This window comes from Cervus canadensis, chromosome X, assembly GCF_019320065.1.
Source record: "Cervus canadensis isolate Bull #8, Minnesota chromosome X, ASM1932006v1, whole genome shotgun sequence".
Lineage (NCBI taxonomy): Eukaryota > Metazoa > Chordata > Mammalia > Artiodactyla > Cervidae > Cervus > Cervus canadensis.
In genome coordinates, this window is record NC_057419.1 from 129,020,361 (window position 1) to 129,034,192 (window position 13,832).

Below are 13,832 nucleotides of genomic sequence, written 5' to 3' on the forward strand. Positions count from 1 at the left end.
TGACTGTGTTCCTATTCCCTGAGCAGATTAAGGGTGAAGCTGTCCAGCTTTAAAAATGACTCATTATTGTGTTCCCCCGGGAGCCTGAATATTCAGGACCAGTTGTTTTCTTTATTAATATGTGAATTTAATATTTTACCATAAGAAATAGGATACCAAAGGAACAGTAAATATTTAACTACTTATGATATTATTTTAATCTAACATTTCTTCTTTTAGCTAGAGTTTAATTGAAGGAGAAGGGGACAACAGAGGATAAGATGCTTGGATGGCATCACTGACTTGATGGACATAAGTTCGAGCAAGCTCTGGGAGTTGGTGACGGACAGGGAAGCCTGGTGTGCTGCAGTCTGTGGGGTCTCAAAGAGTCAGGCACAACTGAGTGACTGAACTGAACTGAACTGACAGTTTAATTATCAGTATTATCAAAGTTAAGTCTCAATGTGACAATAATGAGTTCATGATTTGAGCCACAGTCAGCTCCAACTCTTGTTTTTGCTGACTGTATAGAGCTTCTCCATCTTTGGCTGCAAATAATATAATCAATCTGATTTCGGTGTCAACCATCTGGTGATGTCCATGTGTAGAGTCTTCTCTTGTGTTGTTGGAAGAGGGTGTTTGCTAAGACCAGTGCATTCTCTTAGCAAAACTCTGTTAGCCTTTGACCTGCTTTGTTTTGTACTCCAAGGGCAAATTTGCCTGTTACTCCAGGTATCTCCTGACTTCCTACTTTTGAATTCCAGTCCCCTATAATGTAAAGGATATCATTTTTGGGTATTAGTTCTAGAAGGTCTTGTAGGTTTTCATAGAACCATTCAACTTCTGCTTCTTCAGCATTACTGGTTGGGACATAGACTTGGATTACTGTGATATTGAATGGTTTGCCTTGGAAACAAACAGAGATCATTCTGTCGTTTTTGAGATTGCATCCAACTACTGCATTTCAGACTCTTCTGTTTACTATGATGGTTACTCCATTTCTTCTAAAGGATTCTTGCCCACAGTAGTAGATATAATGGTCATCTGAGTTAAATTCACCCATTCCAGTCCATTTTAGTTCACTGATTCCTAAAATGTCAATGTTCACTCTTGCCATCTCCTGTTTGACCACTTCCAATTTGCCATGATTCATGGACCTAACATTCCAGATTCCTATGCAATATTGCTCTTTACAGCATCAGACTTTACTTCTATCACCAGTCACATCCACAGCTCGGTGTTGTTTTTGCTTTGGCTCCATCTCTTCATTCTTTCTGGAGTTATTTCTCCACTGATCTCCCATAGCATATTGGGCATCTACCGACCTGGGGAGTTCATCTTTCAGTGTCCTATCTTTTTGACTTTTCATGCTGTTCATGGTATTTTCAAGGGAAGAATACTGAAGTGGTTTGCCATTCCCTTTTCCAGTGGACCACGTTTTGTCAGAACTCTCTACCATGACCCATCTGTCTTGGGTGGCCCTACACGCTGTGGGTCATAGTTTCATTGAGTTACACAAGGCTGTGGTCCATGTGATCAGTTTGATGAGTTTTCAGTGATTGTGGTTTTCATTCTGTCTGCCCTCTGAGGGATAAGGATGAGAGGCTTAAGGAAGCTTTCTGATGGGAGAGACTGACTGAAGCGGAAACTGGGTCTTGTTCTGATGGGCTGGGCCATGCTCAGTGCTGTTCAGTTCAGTTGCTCATTCATGTCCAACACTTTGTGACCCCATGGACTGCAGCACACTAAGCCTCCCTGTCCATCACCAATTCCCGGAGTTTACTCAAACTCATGTCCATTGAGTCAGTGATGCCATCCAACCATGTCATCCTCTGTTGTCCCCTTCTCCTCCTGCCTTCAATCTTTCCCAGCATCAGGGTCTTTTCCAATGAGTCAATTCTTTGCATCAGGTGGCCAAAGTATTGGAGTTTCAGCTTCAGCATCAGTCCTTCCAATGAATATTCAGTACTGATTTCCTTTAAGATGGACTGGTTGCATCTCCTGGCAGTCCAAGGGACTCTCAAGAGTCTTCTCAAACACCACAGTTCAAAAGCACAATATTCTTCAGCACTCAGGTTTCTTTATAGTCCAACTCTCACATCCACTCTCTCACTCCTGGAAAAACCATAGCTTTGATTGGATGGACCTTTGTTGGCAAAGTAATGTCTCTTCTTTTTAATAAGCTGTCTAGGTTGGTCATAGCTTTCTTCCAAGGAACAAGCATCTTTTAATTTCTTGGCTGCCGTCACCATCTGCAGTGATTTTGGAACCCCCCAAAATAAAATCTGTCACTGTTTCCACTGTTTCCCCATCTATTTGCCATGAAGTGATGGGACCAGATGCCATGATCTTAGTTTCCTGAATGCTGAAAAACAAAAGTCTGAAATACAGTACTTGGATGCAATCTCAAAAATGACAGAATGATCTCTGTTCATTTCCAAGGCAAACCATTCAATATCACAGTAATCCAAAGCTATGCCCTGACCAATAATGCTGAATAAGATGAAGTTGAATGGTTCTGTGAAGACCTACAAGACCTCTAGAACTAACACCCAAAGAAGATGTCCTTTTCTTTTTTTTTTTTCTTTTTTTTTTTAAGATGTCCTTTTCATTATAGGGGACTGGAATGCAAAAAGGGCCATGCTCAATAAATCTTTAATTCAATTTTCTGTTGTTGGACGTGGCTGTGTTCCCTCCCTGTTGTTTGACCTGAGGCCAAACTATGGTGGAGGTAATGAAGATAATGGCAACCTCCTTCAAAAGGTCCTGTGCACGCACTGCCACACTCAGTGTCCCTGACCCTGCAGCAGGCCACCATCAACCCATGCCTGCGCTGGAGATTCCTAGACACTCACAGGTAAATCTGGGTCAGTCTCTTGTGGGATACTGCTCTTTCTCTTGGGCCCTGGTGTGCACAACGTTCTGTTTTTGCCCTCCAAGAGTCTGTTTCCCCAGTCCAGCGTATGTTCTTAAATTGAAGAAAGTAAAAAAAAAAAATTAGGCCATTCAGGTATGACCTAAATGAAATCCTTTACACTTATACAGTGGAAATGACAAATAGATTCAAGGGATTAGATCTGATAGACAGAGTGCCTGAAGAACTATGGATGGAGATTTGTGACGTTGTACAAGAGACAGTGATCTCGACCACCCCCAAGTAAAAGAAATGTGAGAAGGGAAAAATGGTTGTCTGAGTAGGCCTTACGAATAGCTGAGAAAAGAAGAGAAGCTAAAGGTAAAGGAGAAAAGGAAAGATATACCCATTTGAATGCAGAGTTCCAAAGAATAGTAAGGAGAGATAAGAAAGCCTTCCTCAGGGATCACTGCAAAGAAATAGAGGAAAACAACAGAATGGGAAAGACTAGAGATCTTGTCAAGAAAGTTAGAGATACCAAGGGAACATTTCATGCAAAGATGGGCACAATAAAGGACAGAATTGGTAGGGACCTAACAGAAGCAGAAGATATTAAGAAGAGGTGGCAACAATACACAGAGGAACTATACAAAAAAGATGTTTATGTCCCAGATAATCACAATGGTGTGATCACTCACTTAGAGCCAGACATCCTGGAATGCGAAGTCAAGTGGGACTTAGGAAGCATCACTGTGAACAAAGCTAGTGGAGGTGATGGAATTCCAGTTGAGCTATTTCATATCCTAAAAGATGATGCTGTGAAAGTGCTGTACTCAGCTTGCCAGCAAATTTGGAAAACTCAGCAGTGGCCACAGGACTGGATAAGGTCAGTTTTCATTCTAATCCCAAAGATAGGCAATGCCAAAGAATGTTCAGACCATCACACAATTGCATTCATCTCACATGCCAGGAAAGTAATACTCAAAATTCTCCAAGACAGGCTTCACCAGTACGTCAACCATGAACTTCCAAATGTTCAAGATGGATTTAGAAAAGGCAGAGGAACCAGAGATCAAATTGCCAACACCTGTTGAATCATACAAAAAGCAAGAGAGTTCCAGAAAAACATTTACTTCTGCTTTATTGACTATGCCAAAGCCTTTGACTGTGTGGATCACAAAAAACTGTGGAAAATTCTAAAAAGATGGGAATACCAGACTACCAGACCTGCCTCCTGAGAAATCTGTATGCAGATGAAGAAGCAACAGTTAGAACTGGACATGGAACAACAGACTGGTTCCAAATAGGGAAAGGAGTATGTCAAGGCTGTATATTGTCACCCTGCTTGTTTAACTTATATGCAGAGTACATCATGTGAAATGCCAGGCTGGAGGAAGCACAAGCTGGAATCAAGATTGCCGGGAGAAATATCAATAACTTCAGATATGCAGATGACACCATCCTTATGGCAGAAAGTGAAGAAGAACTAAAGAGCCTCTTGGTGAAAGTGAAAAAGAAGAGTCAAAAAGTTGGCTTAAAGCTCAACATTCAGAAAACTAAGATCATGGCATCTGGTCCCATCACTTCATGGCAAATAGATGGGGAAACAGTGGAAACAGTGGCTGACTTTCTTTTTTGGGGCTCCCAAATCACTGCAGATGGTGATTGCAGCCATGAAATTAAAAGACGCTTACTCCTTGGAAGGAAAGTTATGACCAACCTATACAGCATATTAAAAGGCAGAGAGATTACTTTGCCAACAAAGGTCCGTCTAGTCAAGGCTATGGTTTTTCCAGTGTTCATGTATAGATGTGAGAGTTGGACTGTGAAGAAAGCTGAGTGCCGAAGAATTGATGTTTTTGAACTGTGATGTTGGAGAAGACTCTTGAGAGTCCCTTGGACTGCAAGGAGATCCAACCAGTCCATCCTGAAGGAGATAAGTCCTGGGTGTTCATTGGAAGGACTGATGTTGAAGCTGAAACTCCAACTTTGGCCACCTGATGCAAAGAGCTGACTCATTGGAAAAGACCCTGATGCTGGGAAAGATTGAGGGCAAGAGAAGGGGACGACAGAGGATGAGAGGATTGGATGGCATCACCAACTCAGTGGACATGAGTTTGAGTAAGCTCTGGGAGTTGGTGATGGACAGTGAAGCCTGACATGCTGCAGTCCATGAAATTGTGAAGAGTCAGATACGACTGAGTGACTGAACTGAACTGACTGATTATCCCAGTTATGCAACATCACTGATGCAAGAGAGAGGAGGGAGAAAAGTTGCATGGATTGAGAGCCTACTGGGTGTCAAGGGTCTTGTCAGTACATCCAGTGAACTGTGCTTCCTCAGACCCCATTCACTTGTCCATACTCTCATGCCAGGCTGAATTGAATCATCTGCATTTTGTGAAATTGGGCTCGACAGGGCCACCTGTTACTTCCTTGTTACTAAATTCTGATATATACTTGCTTTTCAGTCCTTGTTAGTTTGAACTCCTAGTAGCAGTCAGCACAGATGACCACACGCTTCTTACCAGAACTCCTTTTAGTTCATTATCAGAGCTTTCTGATTCTACTTCCTTTGTAAAAGAATTTTGGCTGCACCCCACATGTGGGACCTTAGTTCCCTCCCTAGGGATTGAACCCACGCCTCCTGTACTGGAAGGTAGTGTCTTAACCACTGGACCGCCAGGGAAGTCCTTGATTCTACTTCCTAAATAAAAATCTTTCCACTTCTCTCCATATCCATTGTCACCACCCAAAGTAGTCTGAGACACCATTGTCTCTCACCTGAACTACTTCAGTAGCTTCTTAACTGCTCTCTTTGCCTCTGGTCTTCACCCCCTTACCCGGCTCCCCCACCCCTGTCACCATCATCACAGGGATCCATTTTCTAGATACAACTGCCAATGGTATCTCTGAATTATGATAATATCACTCCCTTGGTTATAACTCCTCAATGGATTTTCCTTGCTTGGGACTTCCTTACTCTGGTCTATAGATCTCTTCCCCCTTTGGCTCCCACTTACCTTTCCTGACTCCAGATTGAAACACTTTCCTTTTTGACCATACTCTTAGGGACTTTCGAATTCTTTGAATAAGCCACACATCTTTCACCTCTCACCTTGGCATTTGCCTTCCCTCTGCCTGGGCTACTCTTGATTCATTTATTTATTCATTCAACAGATATTTATTGAGTGCCTACTAAGTGCTAGACACTAGTCTAAATATTGAGGGTATTTGTTGTTGTTTAGTTGCTTAGTCCTGTCCGACTCTCTTGTGGCCCCACATGGACAGGCTGTCCATGGGATTTCCCAGGCAAGAATACTGAAATGGGTCGACATTTCCTTCTTCAGGAGATATTCCTGAGCCAGGGATTGAACCTGCATCTCTTGCACTGGCAGGTGGATTCTTTACCAGGGAGCCACCATAGCAATGAGTAAATTAAGATTCCTGTGCTTGTTAGCAGGTTGCATTCTAGAAGGAAGCGAGAGATTAAAAAGAATAAGTAAAATCAATAAGTAAGCCACCTAGTGTTTTAGGAAGGGATAAGCACTATGGGAAAAAAGAAGTAGAGAGCAAAGTAAGAGATCAAGATGGAGAGAAGGGTGAGTGAGTGAAATTTTTCATGGCAAAATCAAAGTAAGCCTCACTGAGACAGTCATACTTAAAGACTTGAAGGAAGTGAGAGAAAAGGCCACGTGGATGTCTGAATGAAGAACTTTTGTTGGGGGGTGGCAGGGGTACCTGGTGGGATGTCTTTGGGGAACAGCAAGAAGCATGGTATGGGCGGAGTGGAGCAAGTGCAGGGAAGTGTGATTGGAGATGACTGCAAACAAGCTGCTGGAGGCTAGATCATGAAGGGGCAGGTAGGCTGTTTTATGGAGGTTGGTTTTTCTCTGATTAAGATATGAAGCTGTTGGAAGGTTTTGAGCAGAATAGTTACCTAATCTAAATTGCATGAAAAGATCCTTCTGTCTGCTATGTGGAGAATAGACTGTAGGGGGTGGAGTATGATAGGAATGAAGCAGGGAGACTGTCAGCAGGCAGCTGAAGTAAGGCAAGTGAGCGAAGGTGGCGGCTTAGCTCAGGGGAGTAGCAGCAGTCAGGGTGGTGAGAAGGGGTTGGATTATGAATATATTTTGACAGTACAGCCATCTGGATTTGCTGGTTGGGTATAACATATAAGCAAGGCTGTAGTCTATATGTAAGACTTGAAGCTGTTAAGATTTGTGGGATTTTTTTTTAAGAGTACAACATTAGGTAGAAAAGTGAGTATGTATTTAAGGTGAGAAAAAAATCACAATGATCAGTCAGGCTTTGTCAAGACAAGGTGGGTGGGTCAGATACTCTGAGACTTATGTGATTTGGTATGCAGGGATTCATCAAGAGAACATCACACACACTGCTTACAGTCCTGCTACAGATGTTGCCTTACAAACAGGTATTCTGGTTGATTTTACTTGAAAGTGAAGGTGTTAGTCTCTCAGTCGTGTCTGACTCTTTGTGACCCTATGAACTGTAGCCTGCCAGGCTCCTCTGTCCATGGAATTTTCTAGGCAAGAATACTGGAGTGGGTTGTCATTTCCTTCTCCAAGGGATCTTCCTGACCCAGGGATCAAACCCAAGTCTCCTGCATTATACGGAGATTTTTTTTTTTTTACCATCTGAGCTACCAGGGAAGCCCATTTTGCTTAATGGACCAGAAGGAAAAAAAAAAAAAAAGAACAGCCTGCACTTGAAATTGCGTATGCTACATTGTCCAGTATATTTTTAACAAGAGAGAAATTTCATTTTTATTTAGACATCAATAAGAACCAAACTCTCTGCAAACAGCTGCATAATTTGGGAGAATTCTACATAGACTAGAATCTGGCTCTGTACATTTCAAACCTGTCACTTCTACGATATGTTTACTTCCCATGCCAAGTGCCATAGGACAGATTCCCATCACAATATGACTTCTGGTCCTCCACTGTCTTGTCATGACCCCAGGAAGTGAATGCAAACAACATGAACGTATCTCTCCAAAGCCCAGCTAAATGTGTCTGCATCTTAACTTCCACTAAATAGGATCCCCAAATTGTCCATGGTCACTCACCTACCATGCAACACAAGGGGAAATGTGATGGAAGGAAAGTTGGAGTGGAAAGAGACAGTGGTCTCAACTGACTGCAGTTAAAATATCTTTCCCAATCATACAAAAATCTATGACAATGTGAACACATGCTTATGGACCTGTCCAGGACCTTGGAATGTGAGGGTCCTTGAAACTAAAACTTTATCAGCTTCAAGAAAAGATGGTACTGGATATGAGGGGTATGATGGCACTGGATATGGGATGTGACAGGAAGAGAAACATTTAGGATGATTCTAAGGTTTTGGGGCTGAGGTCAGCAGGATGAAGTTGCCCTTGCTGATGTGGCAAAGATGGGAGGAGCTGGTTGGGCAAATAGTGGGGGGGGGTATAGGTGGGGGAGACAGAGAGACAAGGCTGTATTAGGGTTGAGATGCCAAAAAATGATACACATGAACTTCTATACAGAACAAATATAAAACCACAGACATAGAAGACACACTCATGATTACTAAAGGGGAAATGTGGGGAGGGATAAATTAGGAGTTTGGGATTAGCATATACACACTACTATATATAAAATACATAATCAACAAGGTCCTACTGTATAGCACAGGGGCTTCCCAGGTGGCTGACTGGTAAAGAATATGCCTACTAGTGCAGGAGACATGGGTTCAATTCCTGAGTTGGGAAGATCCCCTGGAGGAGGAAATGGTGACCTGCTCCAGTAGTCTTGCCTAGAGAATCCCATAAACAGAGGAGCTTGGCGGGCTACAGTCCATGGGGTCACAAAGAGTCAGACAGGACTGAGCAGGCACATATGCCTGTATAGCACAGGGAACACTACTCAATATCCTGTAATAACCTATAATGGAAAGGTATCTGAAACAGAGTATATATATGTTTCTGAATCATTTTGCTGTATACTTGAAATTAATAGAACATTGTAAATCAACTATACTTCAATTTTAAAAAGTAAGAAAAGAAAATATTATGCAAAAAAGAGACTGAGATGCCTATTAAACAGCCAAGCAGAGAAGTCAAGTGGCAGTTTTCACCATTCCTTTTGTGACTTACTCCTGCTCATCTCTCACAGCTCAGCTAAGCATTCTGTTAGGTAGTTAGAATAGGAAAAAAGAGTCCAGAATGGCAGTGGCTGAAAGATAAAGAAGAGGAAAAGCCCATGAAAATAGAACAAAGGAAGGTTCGAGGACCAGAGTGAAAACCTCAGGTGAAACAACAACCCTCCTAGCTATCCCAATTTACATAGGGCAGGCTCAGGAGAGGAGAAAAAACATATAAAAAGAGGAGCCAGAATTAAGCCACTGGCTTCTCTTCTCTTCGTGTCTTTTGGGGTGGCCTGCCCTCATGCCTCTAGGATGTATTTTCCTTTACTTGCCAAATAAAACTGAGCTGTAACACCGATCCATCCATCGTTTCAAATTTTTGCTGCAACAAGACAGAACCGAGGAAATTACAAACTCCCCCGACATTTCCCTCCTCATCTCAGACTAGCTTGAAGGTTAAGTCTCCTGTTACACATTCTGTAGTCCCCGTACCTCTCTTCTTGCCATCCCTGTGATTACATTTTTAATGGTTGTCTCTCCTGCACTGCACTAGACAAAACTGAGACTGTGTATTCCGTCTTGCTACTGTGCCTACTGTGTACCACAGTGGCTGGTGCTGAGTAGGTCTTAAGAATTGTTGGTTGAATAAATGAAGAGAGGTCAAGTAACTTTTCCAACTCACAACAAGGAGACCACAGAGCTAAGATGGATGGTGGCATACTTTTTCAACTTAAAAAAAAAGCCAAGCCAAACACATGTATAGGAAAATGCATGATATACCAATGAATTGTCACCAGTTGAATACACTTAGGTAACTAGCACTTGGGCCAATAAACAGCAAAGAGACAGCATCCTAGAACCCCTCACACTCCTCTTCTGAACCACACTCCCCCTTCTTCCCTCAGGTGACCACCATTGTGATTTCTTTTTTTTCTTAATTGTATTCATTTACTTTTAGCTGCCCTAGGTCTTTGTTGCTGTGTATGGGCTTTCTCTAATTGTGGCGAGCAGGGGCTACTCTCTAATTGTGGTGCATGGGCTTCTCATTGCAGTGACTTTTCTTGCTGCAGAGCATAGGCTGAAGAGCGCTAGCCTCAATAGTTGTGGCTCCTGAGCTTAGTTGCCCCAAGGCATGTGGAATCTTCCAGGACTAGGGATAGAACCTCTGTCTCCTGCATTGGCAGGTGGATTCTTAACCACTGAACCACCAGGGAAACCCCCATCCTGATTTCCAACACCATTAATTAGCTTTTCTTGTTTCAGAACTTTATATAAATGGTCTATCCAGTATCTAAGCTTTTGTGTCTGTGTGTATGAAATTTATAAATGGTGTTGTGAGTAGCAGTAGTTGCTCATTTTCATTGCTGTATAGCAATTCTCAAACTTTTTGGTTTTGGAACCTGTTTCCATTTATAAAAACTATTGAGGAACCTAAAGAACTTGTGTTTCTGTGAGTTGTATCTAAGATATTTACTGTATAGGAAATTAAACTGAGAAATTAAAAAAAATTAATTCATTAAAAAATATCAAATTCATTACATGTAAATATATGTAACACATTTTAATGAAAACAATTGTATTTTCTAGAACAAAAAAGAGGGAGAAATGTGGCAGTGAGTATGAACGAGAGTCTGGGCAAATATGTCAGAATACTGACATTGCATGCTGCTGGGAGGGCCTGGGTTCCAGAGGTCTTGGCCAAACCCCAGAGGCCACAGGAATGGTGATGGAGCAGAAGGATGGCACAGCACTAGGATGGGGACCACGCACAGTTTTGTCATCTTTTGAGTTCTGCACATCAATTAGCAATAGATACAAATAAGCCAACCTAGGAGACATGACATTAGTATGTTGCAAAGCACCCAGTACATTTGGTAAATGTGTAAATGTATGATGTAAGGAATAAAGTTGATCCAGTTTGGGTAGGAAGTGAAGAGGATGGGAAAGTTCTGTCCAGGCAAGTGGAGATGGGAATGTTGGCAGAAGATAATATCTGCTTGGGAGGCAGAAGACATACTTGTCAGGGTGAAAGGAAAACCCCTTGGCGTGATTTTCATGGCCCCAGTTGGCTTTTCAGGCCCCACCTGTCACTCTGATGCTCCAGCCATTTCTTTCCCCAGATAGGTGCAAACACATGCATCCATGTTGCCCATTCTTCATGCTACTTCCTTTACCTGCAGTGGCATCCTTCTTCCTTTCTTTACTACTAACTAGGTAAACTGGTGACCCTCGGGACCCACCTGACATGCCTCCTCTTAAGCACCTTCCCAGGCACCAAACTACTTCCCTTACCTCCCCACTCCAGCTAATATCCGCTCTCTCATGCTCCCGTAACACTTTGTGCTCATCTCTGTCTTAGAACTTGACAGTCTTTTGTCATCATCATCCAAGTGTCTGTCTTCCCCTCTAGACCATGAACTAGGATAAGCCATGGGTCTTAGGTACTGATGAGTCCCTACCCTCTAGTATAGCCCCAGGCATTCAGTGATACTTGTTTCTCTATCTACAACAATGTCTCCCTATGAGGCATTGCACACAGGAGTGCAGTACATATTTACTGATTTATCTATGATGGGTAGAGCAGGCTGGTCTGAACCTTTCAGAGAACTTCAGGTCATGTTCATTTACTTTGTCAGTGGCTGGTTAATTAACCTTCCATTGTCAAGTTGACCCAGGAACTGGATAGATGAGAAACAGTCCTTGTTTAAAGGTTGATTAAAGGTCAGGAGATCCCTTTGGAAAACATTTTGACAGTTTCTAGAAATGTTACACATACACCTACCATATTCACTCTTAAGTTATTTACCCAAGAGAAATTAAAATCTATGTACATACAAAGACTTGTACAAGAATGTCCACAGCAGCTTTATTTATAATAGACCAAACCTAGGAACAGCCCAAATGTCCATCAATAGGTGAATGGATAAATTGTGATGTATCCATACAATGGAATACTACATGCAACAATATGCTAAGTAAAAGAAGCTAGACCAAAAGAGTATGTACTATATGATTCTATTCACATAAAATTCTAGAAAATGCAAACTAATCTCTACTAACAAAGCAACTCAGGCAATAAAGAATCTGCCTGCAATACAGGAGACTTGGGTTTGATCCCTGGCTCCGGAAGATACCCTGGAGAAGGGAATGGCAACCCATTCCAGTATTCTTGCCTGTGAATCCCATGAAAAGTGGAGCCTGGCGGGCTGTAGTCTGGGGTCGCAAAGAGTCTGAGCGACTAACACACACAACAAAACAGATCAGTGGTTGCCTCTGGATGGTGTGGGAAGGAGAGAGAGGCCCAAGAGAGAGATTACACAGAGGCATGAGCTAACTTTTGGGGTTTTAAAAAATGCTCATTATCTTGATTATGGTGCTGGGTTCATAGGTGTTGACATATGTCAAGACTTAACAAATTATACTTTAAATAAGTGCAGTTTATTGTGTGTCGGTTATTCTTGGATACCATTGCTTTAGAAAAATCCCATTAATCTATCTTGCACTTTGAAGCAATCTTTCGCCCATGCTTGATTTTGCAACATTCTCTATTGGTCATTTGCAAAATATTGTTTCACTGGAGTGTGCAGACTTTCCAAATATTGGCACATTTTACTATACATTATCAAAAAAAATCATATTTGTTACTATTAGCACAGGTCACATCAGCAAAGTCTTTAACCATTTGGGAAGCTGTCAATCTCATGGTGGTAGATGAAGAAAATGAAAGTGAAAGTGTTAGTTGCTTGGTCATGTCTGACTCTTTTGCTACCCCATGGACTGTAGCCCGCCAGGCTCCCTTCTCCATGGCATTTCCCAAGCAAGACTACTGGAGTGTGTTGCCATTCCCTTCTCCAGGGAATCTTCCCGACCCAGGGATGGAGTCTGGGTTTCCTGTGTTGCAGCCAGATTCATTACTGTCTGAGCCACCAGGAAAGTCCCCATAGTGGTGGATAGATTTCCCCAAATTTGAATTTTTTAAAAAGTAATTTCCATTTTATTATCTTTTCAGGGAACAGTATTTCTTCAGACTTTAAGGACTTAGCTTACTACATGGGCTTTGGTGGAGGCTGTGGGGCAGCCTAAATCAGGATGGAGGTGTTGGGTCCTTTTGGGCTTCCTGAATTCCCAACTGCCTTGCTCTGAATGGCACAACTCATGCAATAATGTAGTTTCACATACAGCTTGGGAAGCACATAGGTGTCAAAAACACTTGCTTTAGAAATGTCCCTGATGGCTGTGGCATCTATGATGTTCCAAACGACAAACTTCTTAATGGCCTTATCCTTGGGCACATATTGGGCACAGTTGGTACAGCAAATAGGTTGTATGTGGCCATGGCCCTTTTGGGCACTACCACAGTTCCTTCTTTCCTTGGTCATCTTGGAAATGAGGAGTTGAGAGCCAAGATTGGAATTTTTATTTGAAAGCTCCATTGTCTCCATTGTTATCACTGGTAGCAAACACTGTCAGTTAAGTGACAGACTCACTTCATTCATTTTCAAGGAGCTATCTGTCAAAAGCCTCAGTATGAATAATTATAGTCTGTCTGTAGGTCTTCTTCTCAAGCAAAAATTGTGCTCCATGAAAAAAAGTGTCTAATTCAGCTCACAAAAAGAAGTACTTTTCCTTCAGGCAACGATTGCACATTGATATGTAACAGATGTGCTTTATGTGTGCTCCCTATTTCATCATGAGGAAAATTTTGTAACTGTATTCAATGGTTGAAATTTAATACAATTAATTTTTATACTGTTTCATCAAGGGCTTTGTTTACTGGGAGTGTGTGGGGGTGAAGAACATAGTGAATAGCGATACAGTTGGTATTGCTGCCTTAACATGTGCTAAGGCACCAGCAATTTTT

The 13,832-nt window shown here is 42.1% G+C and overlaps 1 pseudogene; it reads right to left on the bottom strand.

The window, feature by feature from the left end:
- Nucleotides 1-13,017: 13,017 nt before the first annotated feature.
- On the bottom strand, nucleotides 13,018-13,350 carry LOC122435387 (annotated as a pseudogene).
- Between the last annotated feature and the right edge of the window lie 482 nt (nucleotides 13,351-13,832).